Consider the following 8264-nt stretch of genomic DNA (forward strand, 5'->3'; position numbering starts at 1 on the left):
TTTTAATTAAGAGTGAAAATAAATTATTGTGTCTAACATTTAAATATAGTTGAAAATATGAGGTATCATGAATCATATAGTTCATATGAATTGAAAAAAATATGGCTGGAAAAATCTCATTTCTCATGTGTTGGTAGGTTAAATGATACTACCCGCTATCCATTTATTTTTTTATCGTGTAATTTTTTTAAATGCATTTAAATGATAAATTCTAATATGATATTCATATTCCATACAATTAAAAAAATTCACATTGTAAACATATGGCATTATGATTCAATCTAACTCTGCTTAGTTTATGATGTTGTACCATTGTAGTGCCAAAACTCCCTCCATTGTTTCAATTTATTTTATATTTTAACAAATAATCTGGGTTAAATGGTCAATATAACCCATTAGAGTTAGCTTACTTGGCTGATAGGTTATCTAGTTTGATTAGAAAATATTAATTTTTATCCACAAGAGTTGCATCTAATGAAAAAAATTAATCCCTCACAACCTAACAAACTAATATTCAAATTCCTATAAAAAAAAAAAGTGATCATATTTTGGTTGGAGGGGCCCTAACCTAGAGGGGATGGTTTGAAAGGAAAGGGACGAAAATCCTCCACTATGGTATTGCCAAACAATGGGAGAGCATCCAAACAAAGCTCCCCTCCCCTCTTCTCTAATCAAACATGAGATTAGTGTAACATTTTACTTTTGAAAGTGAGGTTAGAAATGAATTTATTGGATAAATTGAAGGTAGCAAATGTCGAATAATATTAATTTGAATTTGATGGAATTATTTTATGGTAATTGAAATTTATTAGATAATTATTTAAAAAAAAAATTTACCAAAATGAGTTAAATTTTAAATATACATTACCGGTCATTATTTTTTAAAAAAATAATAGTAATAATAATAGTAGTAATAATAACAATAAAAAAATAGTTAAATGAGATTAAAATAATAATAATTTGTTTTCTTACCAAAAAATTTTTTGAAAAAGCGGTGGGACCACTTATTATATTGCCCCCTTCACCCTCCCCATTTCAATTCTATTATTCCCGCGGCCTCGATCTTCCAGCGTGCGTGACAGCTTTCATCTTTTCACTAATGGAGTTTTCAAGATCTTCTATGCTTCATTTCGTACTTGTAACCGCTCCAAATCATAAAAATCCCTTCATAAAAATTATCACACGCGATGAGAGCTTTTTAACGGTATAAATCCTGAGCGTGATCAAGTTTAAAGTTTAGAGTTTGAAGCAAGTATTAAGTTTTACCAATCGAGAACCGTATGATTGTTAAAGTAAGTGATTATTTAAATTTAATCAGTTTAGTTTGTTAAATAAGGCTAAATTTTTGTATATGGGTATGTTGAGATTGAGTTCTATGTGTAAAAAGAGTGATTTCAATTTTTAGGTTAATTATTACTTGAAACTTAGATAATTAATTATGGGTAACTTAGAAATATTTGTTAAAAATTGATTAGAGGTTGAATCACAAATTTGAGTGTTGCTAATTTTGGATGAATTAATGTGAATTTTTAGGTATTTTTAATTTGAGTAATTTGAACATTCTTTAGTTACGAACTCATTTCAATTAACAACTTTGGGTAATAATGATTTATGTTCAAATTTTTACAGCAATTGGGCTTGATTTGAATTTTCATCGAGGATTCAAAATTTTATTATGAAAAGAGACTTTTTATTTAATTGTGGAAATTATAATTTGTAAGCTTTTCTATTGTTTTTGAAAATGAATAAAGGATTACTAGGTGTATGAAATTTGTAAAATTTATTTGGTATGTTTGAATTGAAATTCTAAAAGAATGATTGAGAATTTGATGATTGCAAAGGTTTTTATTGGTTAAATTATGATCTTATAGTCTAGAAATGATTACTAGAAGTAAAATGTGGATTTGAATGTTCTAACATGTCGTTAAGACAATAAGCTTGTGATTTGGGAGAATTAATATTGAGCCGGAAATTAAAATATTTAAGTGTTGGAAAGATTTGAACATGGGTATGGAGGTTTTTTAAGGGAATGACTTGAACGACTTTTTGGTTGGGAATTGGTAGAAGTAGGATTAAAGTAATGTTTCAGTCTAATGGGTAAAGTGATAGACTTTATAATATTATAATGGATTATTAATGCATTGATTAGAGTTGTATTAATGTGTAATGTTGTTATATATATTGTAGATTAATTGTTGATTACCAGTGTTGATTTCGTGCGCACTTGCGATTATTTTTAAGCATGGAAAAGACAAAATATTGGATTATTCTTTTTTATATTGAGATATTTGTTTTTTTTATTATTATACATACATATAATTTTCGTGGGAATATTGTTGTGGCCACTAAGGGCTTATTGACTATTCTATTTTAAAAATATACTTAACATGTCTAGCATGTTTGTTGACATATGAAATTAGTATATATTACTTTCACCTTTTCAAGCAAGCTAGTTATTGTAAAGTGATTAATGCTTAGGAAAATTACCTTTTGACAATAATTAAAATATCAAGTCTTAATCTCTCACATACAAGTACTAGATCTGGCCACAACCTCATTAAGGTAGGAGAGGTTGTGGGCTCGATTCCTGGGGAGGTTCTCCTTGTGTGGGAATAACCCATGTATTAGGAAAAAGCTGGCTTTTGTTATCGTGGGTGTGGAGTGGTCCAATGTCGCCAGAGCAAAGGTCTGGGGTACTATTACAACTTACCTTGGCAAAATCTGACTCAAACAAGGCTCCTTAAATCATTAGAAACTAACCTTAGCACAGCTCTGCTGAGAATCATGCTTTCTAAAAGTTTTAAAATGAGTCATGCTTCTATTTTTTGGTTAGGATGTCTATTTATAATTTTACGAAACGCATTGCTTGCCTTAATGAGATATATAACTTGCCTTGGTGAGTACTTTTATTCTCACCGCACTGAGATAACCCACTCATCTAGGCAAGCATCACAACTCTATCCCACTTAATGCATGTCTAAACCTAAAGTCATTACCTTAGTTTAAGGACACTCAAACCTCAACTCAACTCTCTTAACCTTTAGAATTATGGTTATCACCTAAATTTCTTCTCTTGAAGTATTACACATGTTACCCAATTTTGAGTTTTGGGATGATGGGTGCCTCTTTTTAAGGAGGGGAGTCCCACTTTACTAGCCATGCACCTTTGACTGTATGTATTCATAGTTTAGGCTCTAGCTAACGGTGATAAAATGCAAAAGGTGGACACAAGGGTATAGTTGGGATAAACATCACTTGATTAAATTATTATTTGATGTGAATTGTTTTAAATGACAAAAATTGGCATTACCTTGCTGAAATAAGTTAAAATAACTAATTATTACTGTGACATTAGATCTCACATGTTACCTATTATTATTTTTAGGTAAGCTATCTGTTAAAGTTATGGGGAAGGCACCAAAACATTGAGTTTTAGATCCTTGTTCTATTTAGTTTAGCACATGTGATTGTTGTTTTATTATTTTGTTGCCATGACTTGAGACTATAATTTTTACAATTAAAATGTTTTGGGTAATTAAGTATTTATAAAGTTCCTTTCAAGGAGTGTTCTTTAAGAAAATATTATAAAATTTGATATTTAAAATAGATTATTGAACTGTAGACTATTATAATTTGACCACAATCCATTTGATAGTATTAATTGTTTAAATTAGAGTTTAGTTTAAGTCTTATTTGTTGCATGACTATTGGGCTTGTTGTGGATTGTTTGATGGGCTTCAAATGTCTTAAGTCCAATTGAGATTTTTACTAGAATACTCCTTTTTTTTTTAACAAACTTTTGGAAAAAATATATTGGAAATATTGGTGAAAACATTTTTACTTTTTTTAAATTGTTGTTAAAAATGTATGAGAAATTTAGGGTATTGCAGTTAGTGTCAAACAATGCCTTGAACATGATTGTCTCTAATAGAAAAACATGCATGGATAAACCAAAAATAAAAAACAAAAAGATTGGTCAATATTTCTCCAACCCAACCCAAACCTTGTAATATATTATTTGGCATCCCATATAACTAGAGTACTAGACCAATAATTTATAACATCCCAAATTTTAATATAGGATTAATAAAATAATTAAGGTTAAATTAGTAAAATAATGAATTAATTAAGTTAATTAGCTTTCTAGATTACTCACAGATATATTGGGGTATTGGATAGCTTTAGGGTTGGATTAGGATAATTATTGGGCTAATTGGGCCCAAAAGGAGATCCAAAATTTGAAGTTAAGAAATTGTGCCATCCACATGGTTCCTTTTTGAAAAAAATTATAGTTTCATCCCATTTTCATTTTTTTTAGTCAATCCCTATACTTTCCATGTGTGTTAAACTCAAATTTTTAATTGCATGTTAAGCTCAACCAATGTTAAAAAAAAACATTTATTGGGATTTTAACTTTAAAACATTTTAAAAAAAATTATTTATCCCTTTTTCTATCATGATAACTTATTAGGTTTAATTAGTTTCTAATTATCATAGGATTGTGTTATGCATGATATCATTACTTCGTCCCATTTTTTATTCTCCAACATTCCATTTTCTCCCACTCTATGAAGTGTGAACCAAGTGGTTCCTGAACCTAGATGGACAAATTAAAAAGGAAGAAGAGAACAAAAATTAATTGGATACATTAAGTTAGAGAGAGAGAGAGAGAGAGAGAGAGAAGGATATAGAAACGAAAGGCGGGTTAAGTTTTTAACTTTTGGTCAGTTCATTATTTGAATGAAAATAAGGTTATTAATTACTTCATTGTAGTTTCAAAGCGCCATGAAAGCAATAAAAACTTAGAAAAGGCAACAAAGCATACTTTGAGGGCCATAAAAGTAATTAGCCGTTAGGTTTAGACTAATGTAGCCTCCTGGATACCAATTCCGCAAGGGGATTTGGAATTTCCAAATTAATGATGGTTTTTTTTTGCTTTTACTATTTAAAAAAAACGAAAGTGCAGACGTGGTGGACAAGTTGAAGTTAGACCAAAGCCAGCTTTCTTCTTTTTCTTTTTGTTTGTTGATATGACATGCTGATTTGATTTGATGCAGTGTCCGAATGCAAAACGATGGGGCATTTGCATTATTTGGCTTGACTGAGAAAAATAGACAAAATAATTTTTTTTAGAGGTCACGGAAATGTATGGTATAAGTTAGGGTTGTGCAAAAATCTTCTAGTCTTGTTTAATTCAATCCAACTCGAGATAATTTTAATCTTGTTCGGTCTGTATAGATACTGATCCTTTAGGATCAAAAAGACTAAAAAGACTAGACTATTTTTTGGGTTGGACTGGATAAGAGACTAGGCATCCGAATCACTTAATCCAGTCCAGTCCTATTAATTTTTTTTATTATAATTATCATTAATTTATTTTTGACAAATGTTTGAAGTGTAATTGATGCTAAGGAGATGATTGTATAAAAATTTGTTGAGTTTTTTCTGAATTGTTGTTGTAATATAGTGTTGTTAAATTTTATTGAGCGCTGTTTTTGTTAAAGTTATAAATTTAAATCATTTGAACTATAATAAAAATATTTTTTTCTTATTGTTGGCAATTATTATGAATTTATTATTATTATAAGTGTTTTTACTATCTTAATTGAGTTTGTTATGTTGAAATTGATTATTGTCTCTCATAGAATAAAAAAAAAGCTAAGTAAGTACTAAATCGATAGGACCAATCTTCTAATCCTAAGGACTAAGTCTAGTCTTGTTAATCTTTGGATTATCACTGGACAAGAATAGACTACCGATTGCCTAACCCAGTTCTTTTCATAAAAGAGACTGGATTTCGAGTTAGGGTGAAATCCAATACTGTCTTGTTTTTGTGCAGCCCTAGTATAGGGGTGTATACAAGAAGAGAATCACATTTCAATATTTTTTTAGAAAAGTAAGTTAAAAATACTGATTCAAAGAATTGAAAAATAAAAATTACAATTACAAATTATAAGAATTATATTAAAAATTTAAATGTCTTATTTGTAATTAAAATTTTTTAATAATTTAAATTTTAAAATTTTTATGAAAAATCTAATTGTAATTAATTCTTCCTTTAAGAACTTAACTATCTTCTCCCATATACACGTGTGTGTGGGGGGGGGGAATTATGTTTAGATTCCATACAACACAATACAATATCTTAATTGCTAATAAATTTTGTGATAATACAATATCTTAATTGCCAATAAATTTTGTGATATTTTACTGTATTACGTGGGACTTGAGAATAATTCTCTTTTTATAGCGGTAAATGTTGTTTTTCCCTCCTTTTTCTTTTTAGTAACAAAATATGATGCATGCTATTGTTGACATGCATTCAAATTTTGAAAATAGTTCGATGCCCATGGTAACTCGCTTGTTGCAATATAAAATTGTACTAGTGTTGTCATATATTCAAAGTTTTGAAAATTTCCATGCCCATATCCTATTATTTGTATCTTAAAACTTATACCAAATCTTACCATTTACATAGTTATAAATAATACAATAATAATAACTTGTTTTTTATTTTATATAATTATGAGAAATCTTACCAGTTAATGTGATTCAAATCCATGTGTTTTGTTCGAAGTAGCCAGGAAAGATTAGCTTTTTTTTCTTCCTTCCTTTGGATATTCTGCATGAGATGATGAAGATGGAGAAGATGCGTGGAAATGGCGAGGAAGTCTGAGAATCACTTTGAACAAGCCTTGATCAAATCTCACTTCTGCAAATATTCTCATGAATAATTAAAATTTAAATAATATTAAATATAAACCAGCTTCTTTTTTTTGTTCATAAAAATTGGTTTGTTTTATTTTCCTAATGCAATGATGGAGCTTACATGGATTTGGGATTTAATATGGTGCTTTGATGGAATTACCTATGGAAGACAAGAACAAATTTTATTTCCAATAAAAAAAATGGAAAATTGGTGAAAAAGACCTAGTTGAAAGGAAAATTATGTTTGAGAACCAAATGCAATTGAAGGATCAATCTCATTTTAATATTAAAAAAATGATAGGGTGAATGGACCAAAATTTCCTTTGTTGTTGGGAGAAAAAAATTCAATAAATTGGAGATGATTTATAGTCGATGACGTGAGTTGCAACTCAAATCTTTCATCTCTCCGTGTGTGACTATGCGTCACCATGACTATGAGACTTTCTCTCAGAGAACTCTTCCTGAAACTAATATCCGAGCACCATTGAAAGTTTTGAAAATAATGGATGGAGATTGAATTAGAGAGATAATCCGTATTTCGAGAACCAAAGAGACCCGATCAAAGAGGAAAAGTTGAGCACAGTTGTAATGACAAGAGGTTTTTGCTTAAGCTCTAAATGATAGAATGAGAAATGCAGCAACATCCAGCTCTGGTTTAGGAGAATAGCTTAGACTCAGATAGTCCTAAGCAAAACCAAATCAAATCGGGCTAGTCAAGTAAAGAAGCTTCTGTTTTGTTGGATGCTTGTAGGCATTAAACGGGAGGTTCTTCTTAAGTGGATTCTACTGTGTGGACAAGCAAGGGAATATTATTCTCTAAGACATGGTGGAGCATCATAGCACCTGGCGGTCCTCACCCTTTTCTTTATGTCATTAAGTAGAGTACAAAGCTTATATTTATTTTTAGTTCTTCTCTTGGAGCTTATGCATTTTTTAGTGTCTCACTTATCTAACATTGTTTATCTATAATGAATGAAATTAAGTTTAAAAAATCCAAGTGCCCTATAAAATTATTTATAATTGTAAAACGAACTACTTGTGGCATGCCACCAAATCTTCACTGCATGTGAATTGAGTTTTTTTTATGAACAAATATTTATGGGTTGTAAACATGTAAATATATATATATATATATATATACGTACAACATTATTAAAGAAGCTTTCTGTAGCATATTTTGACTAATATTTATGTATAAATAGGAACATATTCATGCATCTTATTTAGCAGATCAATGTTCCATGAGTGTATAATGCAAATGACTTTTTTAAATGGTTGTAGACTCAATTGGGGAATATATTAGGCAAGGAACATCATTAATGCTTCTATCAAATGCCATATTTGATAAAGAAGCAATTGGGCAGCATAACTTTAAAAAGATATTTGAACTAGCTCAATCTGTAACCCTGCTAGGTAACAATGCTGTGAATTGTTGAGACTTTACACTTTCATCATTACATAGTTTCTAGCTTTTTGCTAAACATTATTAATATGTATATTGCATATTTCTTAACCATTTTAGTGAGAATTTATGAGATTTTTTAACCAATCAAAAA

Source organism: Prosopis cineraria, unplaced genomic scaffold, assembly GCF_029017545.1.
Source record: "Prosopis cineraria cultivar Desert tree isolate PC_DT_omini unplaced genomic scaffold, ASM2901754v1 PC14, whole genome shotgun sequence".
Lineage (NCBI taxonomy): Eukaryota > Viridiplantae > Streptophyta > Magnoliopsida > Fabales > Fabaceae > Prosopis > Prosopis cineraria.